A 14,329-nucleotide genomic window follows, 5' to 3' on the forward strand; every position below is an offset into this window, starting at 1 on the left:
TGTCGCAATGAGCATGGCTTAGCTGAGTCAGCTTTTGAAAAGGAAAAAGAGGAAAATCTTCTGTTAGAAAAACAAAAAGCTACTAGTTCCTCCATAATTTCATACTTTCTAGTAAAAGAAAGTTGCTCCTTGACATTTTCCACAACAGACAAAAAACGTTTAACTCTCCTGGGACGTATGTGGTACTCTTTGCTCCTGAATTCTCGTCATGGTCTATTCTCTACTCAGTGAAATCTAATTCTGGGTCTTGATTGAATGCTGACAGTTAAAGAACTCACCCAGAACTGACGTCATTTTTCTTTTTCTGTACTCTTAAGAAAACTTTGGTCAACCTTTGTCAATTTTATTGTGTGTCTTAAATAAGCAGGTGCCATTTCTTGAGAAAATTAAATGAGAAACTATCTTTATTAGATTTCTTAAATGTACTTGTCTACTTTATTCTTTTTCTCTAGCTTTTTGAAATATCAGGCATATTGTAGTTATCTCTGATTAGAACCAGAACTTCATACTTCACTTGACTATAGCTCAGTACCAACTAATCAATATTCCTTAACCACTCCTATCCTACACCTGTCTTCTCCCTCTGATAACCTCCTCTGTATCCATGAAATAATTTCTTTTTATACCCTACATATAAGAGTATACATAGTCTTTCTGTGCCTGGCTTATTTTACTTAACATGATAATCTAGTTCAGTCTATGTTGTTGGAAGTTATATGATTATATTCTTTTTGTTATGGGTCTGGAGTTGTTCAGGGTCTCACCAGTATATTAATAAAAATTTAACTAATAAGAGGCTTTTAATTTAAATACTGGTATCAGGACTGTACCTAAGAGCACTCCTGTGGTGCAGCATTTAGCCATATTGGCCCAGGGCTTATAAAGAGAAAAAACCCACAACATTACATGTATTCTGCCTTTGTGGGCAGGAGCTTATTACCTTGCAAGAACAGTAAGTTTTGCAAAATGAATCAATTTTAAGAATAGTCTTCAATGTCTGGGGAAAGGGGAAGTGTGCTGATAGGGTACAACTTGTACAAGCTAGAGGTTTACATGTTAGAGGCATTTGTTTTTTGCTTTTTTTGCTCTCTCAAAAATAGTAATTAAAACTTTAAATGTAATTAACCATTATACCACTTCAGTCAAGAAATAGTGGGCATCATGAATATGTATTCATTTATTACCGGGAGCCAGCCCCAGTTTGGTGGGAGGAGAAGGTGATCTTCTTTCTTCTCCTCCTGTAGGTTGGTTCTTCTTGAGGCAGCCAAGGGGGATAGGAATTGGAAGAGCGTCGGCGGGGGTAAGACTTGGTCTTACGAGATTTGGAGTAAAGCCTTGGGCTTTATGAGATATTTAAGGTTGCTGTCTAATAGGGTTTACTTCTCTACGTTACTGTTACTAATGTTTACTTACTAGTCTACTGTAGCTGACCTGCTATCTGTTCTGGCCACTAACACCTCAGCCATGGGACAGCAGAGGATTAAGCAATGCCTTTGATCTGTCCCTGCAGGCACTGCCAGGCTCTAACTTAGGTCTGTTAGTTTGAGGTCGCAGGAAGAAAAGACACTTAGAAAAGTTATTATAGTTTATTACTAAGTGTAAGAAATTCCCTATGAAAGCTATCTAAGGGGAAAAGTGGGAAGGCCCTAAGTGAGGAAAAGGGAAAAATTCTAACAAAGGAAAAATTCTAAGTGGGGAAATTCTAAGCAGGGAAGAAAGAAGAAGGAGAGGGGAGGGGAGGGGAGGGGAGGGGAGAGGAGGGAAGGGGAGGGGAGGGGAGGGAAGGGGAGGGTAGAGAAGAGGGAGCCAGAAAGAGTGGGAGAGAGAAAAAGAGGTAAGTGAGAGTGAGAAAGTGAAGTCACTAAGGAACATCCCTTTGTCTTATACATCATTCAGAGTTCCTGATCACGTTACAAAGTGCATCACAAGTTCACACCAAAATTCAAATCATAAATTGAAATAGAAGTTTACAATCGAGAATGTTTACATGCATATCCATTAGGAGTAATTATCTGACTAAACATCCATCACCTGTCTAGCTCCACAAGTTCACCGAAGGTTTAAAACTATAAGAAATTAGTGAAGTTTTGTATAGATAAACCCAAGCAATATTTTCTCTTCTGTCCTAGCACCTATAATAAATCATGAGTTCCCTTTTAGTGACCCTTGGTTAATTGTTTTACAACTACCTTGGAATGTGCTCTGAGCAGGAGAGAGTCTGGTTGCTATCTAAGGGCTGTTAACTGATGACACTTCAGAGACTGGCAGAGTTCTCATAGCAGTTTTGACTATCAGAAAGGGACTTAATAGCAGTCCCACTATAAAAGAGCTTAATAATCATTGATATAATTTTAGGAATTCTTATAGGATCATCATTAAGACTTAAGAAGTCATCTATCTGTCTATATAGCATCACTACAAGACAGTACATCTTCGTGGGTCTTCAGAGATCTGCTCCAAAGGGGAGTGCTATTGCTTAGTGATTGTTATATATGTTTAAGAAGAAGAAGAAGGAGAAGGAGAAGGAGAAGGAGAAGGAGAAGGAGAAGGAGAAGGAGAAGAAGAAGAAAAGCATATTAATAGCAGGATCTTTCCTAAAATATGTCCAACATAGCCTTGCTGATGTGGCACACTTGTCGCAGATAATAATCCGAGGCAAGCATTTCAGGATGATCAGCTGCTAATTATTAGCTTATCCTATTATGGCTTCTGACAGTTTATTTATCATCTAATGGAAAAAATTTATACATTTAAAAAAATTTATTGTGCAATGGTAATACATAGAGACTATAATATAATTTAAACAATAATAGCATTGTAAGCCAGGCATGGTGGCACATGCCTTTAATCCAAGCAGAGGCAAGCAAATCTTTGAGTTTGAGGTCATCCTGACCTACAAAATGATTTACAGTACAGCCAGGGCTATTGTAGGGAGACCTCATCCCCATACCACCCCAAAATTGCATTGCAGTTGTATCACCTGAGGTTGGACATCCCATGGTTACTTACCCCTATTTTGACTTGTTATGGACCTCTATAATAGTATCCATTGTTGAACCCACAGACACAAGGAGAAAGATAATTGACAACAAATTAAGGCCAAATCAAAACAAGCTTTAGGTCTGGTGGCTGTCTCACGCAATACAGGGTTTAAGAGAACAGCCCTGAGCCACTTTCTCAAGCTCTTTTTATGGGACAAAACCCCAGGGTGAGAGATTTTTCAAGCAAATGTGGTTACAGAAGCAAAACCAGGGAGTTAAATCTTCCAGAAACATCTATTACTAGATCATTTTGTGGCCACAGGGTGGGTACAGCCCAATTCCAAATAAACAGAAACTTAAGTAGACTAGAATATCAAAATGGCTCTTGATTACGAAAATGGAGTCAGGCTGGTTACTCATCTGATAAAAAAGAGCTCTAGGCTTGTTTACCCAATAGCAATCTTTCTGTTACCTGTCCAACATCCTATTTAGGATAATTCCACCAGTACCACCGTTTTGGTAAGATCAGGAATTTTGAACTTAATAGTAACAATAATAATTAAGAAGAGGTCATAAATTTGAGAGGGAGTGGAATGTCCCTGGAGGAGTTGGAGGGGGAGAGGTAGGGGTGAAAATGATATAATCATGTTATAAATATAGACTATATATAAGTATATATTAACATATATATACACATGTATAAAAGTCTCAATAAAATTAAAATAATAGCAAAGCAAGAAATTGTTTACTATTCTTTAAAGTATGAAATAAGGCATTTTCCGGAAGCTGGAACTATTTTTAAACTCTATTTTAGTCTTACTCTACAGAGATTCTGCTATTTGAAGTAATCATCCTTCTCTTTTGATATATGGCCTGTGATGTAGTCTTTATCCATATAGGCTAGAGTTTTGTCTCTTGAACTTTCTTTTTTTTTGTTTTTTTTTATTCAATCTTGTATTTATTTGCATTTAAGATGTCATCCCCCTTCCCCATTCCCTCCACCCATTAATCCCCTACCCCATCACTCCTCCTCCTTTTTTGCCTTTATACTGTTTAAATTACATGCAAGTATCAAGGTCAGTTCTAGGTTGAGGAACTAGGGACACAATAGATGCAAGTAGTCCAGGAACAAGGAAGACAATAAACCCAGATAATCAAAGAACATGCACGACAATAAACAGAGTCTCCTGATCAGTATTTCTAAGGGCTTATCAGGATGATCAAAGTATCTGAGCTTATTTCCCTGTCCTAGCCCATAGTCATTTTCATGCCTGAAGCCTATTTCTTTGTTCTAGCTTAAGATGTAGATTCCTGCCTGAAATTTCTTCTTTGCTCTAGCCTAGGATTTAGATTTCTGCCTGAGATTACTTCGTTCCAGCCCAATTTCAGATTCCTGCCTGCAGTCCATTTTCTTGTCCTTGGCCTATGTCACATTCCTTCCAGGCAGCCCCAAAAGCTCTCCACATCTCCCCCTTTTTATTGCATAAACCAGACTGAGCCTCTCTTAGGTCATTCTGACAAGAAAGCCTTCCATACCTGTCATGGGATATGCATTATCATAAGCAATGCACTTCTGTCTTAGGTTGGTAAGGCTCTGTGCAGAATCTTACTCATCCTTGACTTGCCAGCATGTTAAATTAATAACTCTGTCTGGGGGGTCCATTATCAGTTTCAAGTAATGTACTTTGGCTGCCAACCTGTTGATGTAGCTAGAGACAAGCTTTAACACAATGGGCAAGAATAAAAGTATTCCCAGGACAAGAAAAGCTAGCCTAATCAAGCTATATATGCCATTCCTAAGGTTTAACCAAAATGGAAATACTGACCTCAAGCCATGGATAATTTTATCGGCATTATCTGCAGTATCAAAGCTCAACAGAGCAGCATTCTTTAAATTCCTGATCTCACCATGCAAAGTTAACACACCCAGAGAGGTGTTAGGATTATGCCAAATATTCTAAAGGTGTCTTTAAAATTTTTTCTAATTATAATGACAATCATTGTAAATTTTAGAAGTGACACTACTCCAGTGATATTTGTCATGACACTTGAGATGGCTCCTAACTCTTGAACCCTGAACCTCATCCAGATAATTTGAATAGGTTATAGAGTATCATGTGGTGTTATAGATACCTATATAAATCTTTTTGTATACTCAATACATTAGTAACATTTTTTTTTTTTTGCTAGATGGTTAACAAAAATAGTTTTCTTAACTCCTTGTGTCAATCCTATTGCAGAAGCAGTGGTGCTAGCAATTAATGAAATTAAAGCTGTTATACCAGCAATAATCAAGCCTGCTACCCTCTTGCTTCTGCTTAAAGCCTAACTCACTTCTTCCAGCACTTTCAAGCTTTTTTCAGAGAATCAGGGTTTTCTAATACTCAGGGCAGTAAGACAAAAGCTGGTTGATAGACCCCCGTAACAGACATGCCAGGTTTCAACACACTAACATAATTGGAAATTATACAGTCAATGCAACTTACAAGAAATACTGTAGAAGAGACAAAATCAATTTTAGCTTGACAATTAAAATGTGTACTAACCCTTGTTTGAAATCCAGATCCTGTCCCAACTTTATCTCTTGCTATCATAACATCCTAGTGAACTACATCTAATTTCCAAATATGTCTCTGAAAATCTTCAGATCCACCCTTCCAAGTGTAGACTGTTATTTCCAATATTGGATTGATTTCTAGACCAGTATATGATTGAGTCGTAATAGCTGGTCACCTTTAAGAGACATTTATACAAGAGACATTATAATTTCTCTTTTTAGTTCTCTATCCCAGAAGGTCTAAAAACTTGAGGCAAGGCAGTTTGTCCTATCTGGGCTATAGGCAAGCAAATTTGGATCAGGAACATATGTCCAGTACATCTCCCCAGTCACCCTTGTCAGGACACTCAGCAAGCTCACAGGTCAGCATCATTCTTTGTCTCAGCAACAGTATGTCTCACTTTTTTTATTTTTAAAGTTCCATGGGCCTCTTCCACAATACCTTGTCCTTGAGGATTATAAGGAATCCCCATAATAAATTGTTGACAAAATGTCCCCACTGCTCAACTACAATCGGCAGACCCATTATCTGATTTTGTTGTTGTTGTTGTTGTTGGATATTTTATTTACCTTACAATGTTATCTCCTGTACCATTCCCCCCAAAAACCACTTATCCCATCTCCCCTCCTACTTCTATGTAGGTGTGCCCCCACCATCCACCCAGTCCCACCTCCTTGCTCTGGAATTCCCCAACACTAGGGAATACAAACTTTCAGGGACCAAGGCCCTCCTCTTCCACTGATGCCTGACAAGGCCATCCTCAACTACCTACACAAGTGGAGCCATGAGTTCCTCCCTTTGTGTTCCCAGGCTGTAGGTTTAGACCTGGGAGCTCTGGTTGAATATTTTGATACTCCTTCTAAGAAGGACCAAAGCACCCACACTTTGGTCTTCCTTCTTCTTCTTGAGCTTCATGTGGTCTATGTGTTGTATCTTAGTATTGTGAGCTTTTGGGCTAATATCCAGTTATCAGTGAGTGCATACCATGTCTGTTCTTTTGTGATTGGGTTACCTCACTCAGGATGATATTTTCCAGTTCCAGCCATTTGCCTAAGAATTTCATGACCTCATTGTTTTTAATAGTTGAGTAGTACTCCATTGTGCAATTATACCACATTTTCTGTATCCATTCCTCTGCTGAAGGACATCTGGGTTCTTTTCAGCTTCTAGCTATTATAAATAAGACTGCTATGAACATAGTGGAGCATGTGCCTTGTTATATGTTGGAGCATCTTCTGGGTATATGGTCAAAAGTGATATAGCTGGATCCTGAGGTAATGCTGTGTCCAATTTTCTGAGGAACTTCCAGACTGATTTTCATAGAGGTTGTAACAGCTTGCAATCCCACCAACAATAAAGGAGTCTTCCATTTTCTCCACATCTTCGACAGGATCTGTTATCAACTGAGTTTTTGATCTTAGCCATTCTGACTGGTATGAGGTGGGATCTCAGGGCTATTTTGATTTGCATTTCCCTGATGACTAAGGATACTGAACATTTATTTAGCTGCTTCTTGGCCATTCGAGTTTCCTCAGTTGTGAATGCTTTGTTTAACTCTCTACCCCATTTTTAATAGGGTTATTTGGTTGTCTGGAGTCTAATTTCTTAAGTTCTTTGTATATATAGGATATTAGCCCTCCATCAGATGTGGAATTAGTAAAGATCTTTTCCCAATCTGTTGGTTGCCATTTTGTCCTATTGACAGTGTCCTTTGCCTTACAGAAGCTTTGCAATTTTATGAGGTCCCATTTGTCAATTCTTGATCTTAGAGCATAAGCCATTGGTGTTCTGTACAGAAACTTTTCCCATGTGCCAAGGTATTCGAGGTTCTTCCCCACCTTCTCTTCTATTAGTTTCAGTGTGTCTGGTTTTATGTGAAGGTCCTTGATCCACTTGGACTTGAGCTTTGTACAAGGAGATAAGAATGGATCGATTTGCATTTTTCTACATGTTGTCCTCCAGTTGAACCAGCACCATTTGTTGAAAATGCTGTCCTTTTTCCAGTGGACAGTTTTAGCTCCTTTGTCAAAGATCAAGTGACCATAGGTATGGCGGTTCATTTCTGGGTCTTCTATTCTATTCCATTAATCCTCCTGATGTCTCTGTACCAATACTGAACAGTTTTTACCACTTTTGCTTTGTAGTACACCTTGAAGTCAGGTATGGTGATTTCCCCCAGAAGTTCTTTTATTGTTGAGAATAGTTTTCTTTATCCTAGGGTTTTTTTTTTATTCCAAATGAATTTGAGATTTGCTTTCTATCTCTATGAAGAATTGAGTGGGCATTTTGATGGGGATTGCATTGAATCTGTAGATTGCTCTCAGCAACATGGCCATTTTTACTATATTAATCCTTACATTCCATAAGCATGGGAGATCTTTCCATCTTCTGAGATCTGCTTCAATTTCTTTCTTCATGGACTTGAAGTTCTTGTCATACAGATTTTTTTACTTGCTTGGTTAGATTCACACCAAGGTATTTTATATGTGAAGGGTGTCATTTCCCTAATTTCTTTCTCAGCCTGTTTATCTTTTGAGTAGAGGAAGGCTACTGATTTGTTTGAGTTAATTTTATATCCAGCCACTTGGCTAAAGTTGTTTATCAAGTTTAGGATTTCTCTGGTGGAAGTTTTATGGTCACTTAAGTATACTATCATATCATCTGCAAATAGTGAAATTTTGACTTCTTCTTTTCCTATTTGTATCCCTTTGACCTCCTTTTGTTGCCTAATTGCTCTGGCTAGAACTTCCAGTACTATATTGAATAGGTAGGGAGAGAGTGGGCAGCCTTGTCTAGTCCCTGATTTTAGTGGAATTGCTTCAAATTTCTCTCCATTTAGTTTGATGCTGGCTACTGGCTTGCTGTATATTGCTTTTACTATGTCTAGGTATGGGCCTTGAATTCCTGATCTTTCCAAGACTTTTATCATGAAGGGGTGTTGAATTTTGTCAAATGCTTTCTCAGCGTCTAGTGATATGATCATGTGGATTTTTTTTCTTTGAGTTTGTTTATATAGTGGATTACATTGATAGATTTCCATATATTGAACCATCCCAGCATTCCTTGGATGAAGCCTACTTGATCATGATGGATAATGTGTTCTTGGATTCGGTTTGTGAGAATTTAATTGAGTATTTTTGCATTGATTTTCATAAGAGAGATTGGTCTGAAGTTTTCTTTCTCTGTTGGGACTTTGTGTGGTTTAGGCATGAGTTTAATTGTGGCTTCATAGAATGAATTAGGTCGTTCCTTCTGTTTCTATTTTGTGAAACAGTTTATTGAGAATTGATATTAGGTCTTCATTGAAGGTCTGATAGAACTCTGTTCCCAGACTTTTTTTGGTGGGGAGACTTCTAATGACTGCTTTCATTTCTTTCGGGGTTATAGGACTGTTTAGATGTTTATCTGGGCCAGATTTGACTTTGGTAACTAGTATCTGTCTAGAAAATTGTCCATTTCATCCAGATTTTCCAATTTTGTTGAGTATAGGCTTTTGTAGTAGGATCTGATGATTTTTTGAATTTTCTCAGTTTCTTTTGTTATGTCACCCCTTTAGTTCTGATTTTATTAATTTAGATACTGTCTCTTTGCCCTCTGATTAGTCTGGCTAAGGGTTTTTCTATCTTGTTGATTTTCTCAAAGGACCAGCTCCTGGTTTTATTGATTTTTTTGTATAGTTCTTTTTGTTTCTACTTGTTTGATTACAGCCCTGAGCTTTATTATTTCCTGCTGTCTACTCCTCTTTGGTGTGTTTGCTTCTTTTTGTTCTAGAGCTTTCAGGTGTGTTGTCATGCTGATAGCGTATGCTCTCTCCAGTTTCTTTTTGTAAGCACTTAGAGCTATGAGTTTTCCTCTTAGCACTACTTTCATTGTGTCCCATAAGTTTTGGTATGATGTGTCTTCATTTTCATTAAATTCTAAAATGTCTTTAATTTCTTTCTTTATTTCTTCCCTGACTCCATTATTATTGAGAAGAGTGTTGTTCAGTTTCCATGTAAATGTGGACTTTCCATTGTTTTTGTTGTTATTGAATGTGGGAAAAAATAATGGGGCCACTGCGGTGGAGTTCCAGAGGCTTTCCACACTGCGGGTCCCACATGTGGCAGGAGGTCTAAGGTTCCAGCGGCTGGGGGCTTTGGCGGTGGCAGGCCCCAATGACATGAGGAAGTCCTTGGTTCCAAAAGGGTTTATTGTCATGGCAGATGGTAGATGGATCTGGAAGTACCCCCCATAAAACTGAGGGCAGTCCCGAGTTATATAGGGAGGGAAAAAGGGGGTAGATCTGGGGTGGATCTGGGCAGGCATGCTTAATTTGCTCCCACCATCTGGCCTTCATTAGTATGTAAATCCCTAGGGACTGAGGCCTATAGTCACATCCTCTACCTGTGCACTTTGAGAGGGGCTGTCCTATGTGACTGAACAATGTAGTTCTATGGAGACTAGACTGCTTTTCAGGACCCTGGGTTCTGGCGCCGTGCCGAACTTCTGCTGGTTCTCACGTAGAATCTCGGGGTTCTAGGCACATGCCCAGCCATGAACCAGAATACCCTTATGCAGTCCCACAGTTGAAGACTAGCCTTAGTCCATGGTAATCTGATAGGATGCAAGGGATTATTTCAATCCTTTTGTATCTGTTGAGGCCTGTTTTGTGACCAATTATATCGTCTATTTTGGAGAAGGTATCATGAGGTGCTGAGAAGAAGGTATATTTTGTTTTAGGATGAAATGTTCTATAGATATCTGTTAAATCCATTGGGTTCATAACTTTTGTTAGTTTCACTGTATCTCTGTTTAGTTTCTGTTTCCATATCTGTCCATTGCTGAGAGTAGGGTGTTAAAGTCTCCCACTATATTGTTTGAGGTACAATGTGTGCTTTGAGCTTTAGTAAGGTTTCTTTTATGAAAGTTGGTGCTCTTGCATTTGGCACATAGACGTTCAGAATTGAGAGTTCATGTTGGTTGACTTTCCCTTTGACGAATGTGAAATGCCCTTCCTTATCCTTTTTGATAGCTTTAAGTTGAAAGTCAATTTTATTCCACATTAGAATGGCTACTCCACCCTTTTACTCTAAGGTTGTGTCTGTCTTTGTCACTGAGGTGAATTTCCTATATGTAGCAAAATGCTGGGTCCTGTTTATGTATCCAGTCCATTAGTCTATGTCTTTGTAATTGGGAAATTGAGTCCACTGATGTTCAGAGATATTAAGGAAAGGAGATTGTTGCTTCCTGTTATTTTTGTTATTAGTAGTGACATTGTTTGTGTGGCTATTTCCTTTTGGATTTGTTGGAAGAGGGTTATTTTTGCTCTTTCTAGGGTGTAGCTTCCCTCCTTGTATTGGAGCTTTTCCTCTATCATCCTTTGTAGTACTGGGTTTGTGGAAAGATATTGTGTAAATTTGGTTTTGTCCTGGAATATCTTGGTTTCTCCATCTATGGTAATTGAGAGTTTTGTTGGGTATAGTAGCCTGTGCTGGCATTTATGTTCTCTTAGGGTCTGTATGACATCTGTCCAGAATCTTCTTGCTTTTATAGTATCTGGTGAGAAGTCTGGTGTAATTCTTAGAGGTCTGTCTTTATATGTGGCTTGGCTCTTTTCCCTTACTGCTTTTAATATTCTTTCTTTGTGTTGTGCATTTAGTGTTTTCATTATTATATACCAGGAGGTATTTCTTTTCTGGTCTAGTCTATTTGGCGTTCTGTAGGCTTTTTGTATGTTCATGGGCATCTCATTCTTTAGGTTAGGGAAGTTTTCTTCTATAATTTTGTTGAAGATATTTATTGGCCCTTTAAGTTGGTAATCTTTACTCTCTTCTATGCCTATTATCCTTAGGTTTGGTCTTCTCATTGTGTCCTAGATTTCCTGGATGTTTTGGGTTAGGAACTTTTTGCACTTTGCGTTTTCTTTGACAATTGTGTCAATATTTTCTATGGTATCTTCTGCACCTGAGATTCTCCCTTCTATCTCGTGTATTCTGTTGGTGATGCTTGCTTCTATGACTCCTGATTTCTTTCCTAGGTTTTCTATCTCCAGGGTAGTATCCCTTTGTGATTTCTTTATTGTTTCTACTTCCATTTTAATATCCTGGATGCTTTTGCTCAATTCCTTCACCTGTTTGGTTGTGTTTTCTTGTAATTCTTTAAGGGATTTTTGTGTTTCCTCTTTAAGCACTTCTACCTGTTTACCTATGTTGTCCTCAATTTCTTTTAGAGTGCTATTTATGTCCTCCTTAAAGTCCTCTATCATCATTATTAGAAGTGATTTTAAATCTGAATCTTGCTTTCCTGGTGATATGAGGAATTCAGGACTTTTTAATGTGGGAGAACTAGGTTCTGATGATGCCAAGGTCCCTGGGTTGCTGATGCTTATGTTCTTGGGCTTGCCTTTCGCCATTTGGATCTCCTTAGTGCTACCTGGGCTGTCTCTGACTGGAGTCTGTCTTTCCTATTATCTTGGGTTTTTTTAGAAGTGTTTGGGGTGGCTGTTGCTACTGGGGTTAGAGCTGAGGCCCAAGATCTGCTCAGTGCTCGGGCACAGACTGAAAGGAACCAGTGCCCCTGACCAGGAGTGAATTCCTGGATCCCAGTGGATCTTAGTTAATCCCTGTTTGGGGCAGGTGTTGCTGTCTCCTTACCTAAGATACTGCCAGTGTTAGAGCTCATCTCTCAAGAGATGAATTCACTTTCAATGAATTAGAACTCAATGAATGTACTCTAGATCTTGCTTTTACCCTTCCATGTTGAGGTATTTATTTCTTCTGTGGGTAGTTACAGCTCATCATTTACATTACTTTGTGGCATCTCTTCATTTAAATATGCTGTGATTTCCACTATCACATACTAAATTTGGGAATTTTAGGCTTTATACATTACAAATGCTAGGTATATTTGTGTCCATTTTTATTACTGCATATAAATACATATGTATATGTATTTTATTTGGGTAAATGTATTGTTATAGAATTCATCTCACCAAGTTTGGTAGATAATGAGAAACTGTATTTCTCAATGAACATGCAAAAATTTAACTCCACTGCTGTATTTTAGAATTTCTGGTGCTCAGCATCTCTCTGAACAACTGGAATTATATTTTAATGGCCTTTAAATTTGATACTTTTCACTTTTTTCTTCACAGTTTCTACAGGATTTAGGGATATCCCTTCATTTTTGTTTCTCATGTTGGTGATTTGTACTTTTTTCTTACCCTTTATATTTTTAAACCTTTTATATCATGGCTTTCACCATACAATATTTTTCTCTGATGTTCTCAAATGTCACCTTGGTAGAGAATATTGATTTTAGTTCCAGGTATACACGGGTATATAATCACTGTCTTATTTCTTCATGTATAATGAGCATCTAGCAATTCTTGCATATATTCCATGGATAAGTCTGTAATAATTAGATGGCTCTGATAACTAGGATACAGTTCTATTAGATAGGGAAGACTCACCAGCAGCTCATGGTTTGGTATGTCTGGCAAGTGCCAGACATTCATCAGTTCTCAATAGGTAAGATGAATGTAAGATCACTCTGGTAGGCAAAGTCAGCTATGATACAGCATGCTGAGAACTAGGAATGAACCACTAGTCAGAAGACTGTATAAAGATTCCAGTAGACCTAGGCAGGTAATATATAGTATTCCCAGCAATGAAAATGAAGCACTCACTAAATATAGATGGTTTACCTACCCTCTATAATCAAACATGTTAGATGAATGGGCTAAAGTTAGATGGGCTGAGTGGCTTATCTCCGTGGTAAGGTAAAGCTGCTAGCAAGGAGAAGGGACTAGTCACTAAGAGCCACCACCCCCTTGCTTTGTTCCAGCTATCACTAAGTGATCTAGTTGTGATGATTCTGCGTTGTACATGAGCCAAGTAAGTACCCCCAAACACTAGGGAAGTTGGTTATCACCCTCAGTGTCTCTCCTATGGAATTCTTATAGGATCATCATTAAGACTTAAGAAGTCATCTGTTTGTCTATATAGCATCACTACAAAACAGTACATCTTCTTGGATCTGCAGAGATCTTCTCCAAAGGAGTGTGCTATTACTTAGTGATTGTTATATATGTTTGATAATAACAGGAAAAGCATATTAATAGCAGGAATCTTTCCTAAAATGAACCCCTTAGAGCCTTGCTTGATGAGGACAAACGTGTTGCAGATTATATAATAATCTGAAGCAGGCCATCTCAGGATGACCACCTGCTAATTATTAGCTTGTCCCATTATGGATCCTGACAGTCAGGGATGGCAATTCCTCCAGAAGTTCTTTTGTTCTTGAGAATTGTTTTCGCTATCCTGGATTTTTTGTTATTCCAAATGAATTCGCAAATTGCTCTTTTTAATTGTATGCAGAGTTGATTTGGAATTTTGATGGGGATTGCATTGAATCTGTAGATTGCTTTTGGCAAGATGGCCATTTTTACTATATTAATCTTGCCAATCCATGAGCATGGGAGATGTTTCTGTCTTCTAAGGTCTTCAATTTTTTTTTTCTTCAGGGACTTGAAATTCTTGTCCTACAGATCTTACACTTGCTTGGTTAGAGTCACACCAAGATATTTTATATTATTTATGATCATTGTGAAGGGTGTTGTTTCCCTAATTTCTTTCTCAACCTATTTATTCTTTGAATCAAGGAAGGCTACTGATTTGTTAGAGTTAATTTTTATATCCAGCCACTTTTCTGAAGTTGTTTATCTGTTGTAGTAGTTCTCTGGTAATTTTGGGGGTGATATATATATATATATATATATATATATATATATATATATATATATATATAATC

The 14,329-nt window shown here is 38.1% G+C and overlaps 1 protein-coding gene across 1 annotated transcript in view; it reads left to right on the forward strand.

Annotated features, from left to right (window-relative positions):
• Positions 1 to 14,329, forward strand: part of LOC114618480 (ATP-binding cassette sub-family A member 3-like) — a 187,718-nt gene that overhangs the window by 422 nt on the left and 172,967 nt on the right. The window lies entirely within an intron of this gene.

This window comes from Grammomys surdaster, unplaced genomic scaffold (genome assembly GCF_004785775.1).
Source record: "Grammomys surdaster isolate TR1022 unplaced genomic scaffold, NIH_TR_1.0 142, whole genome shotgun sequence".
Classification (NCBI taxonomy): Eukaryota; Metazoa; Chordata; class Mammalia; order Rodentia; family Muridae; genus Grammomys; species Grammomys surdaster.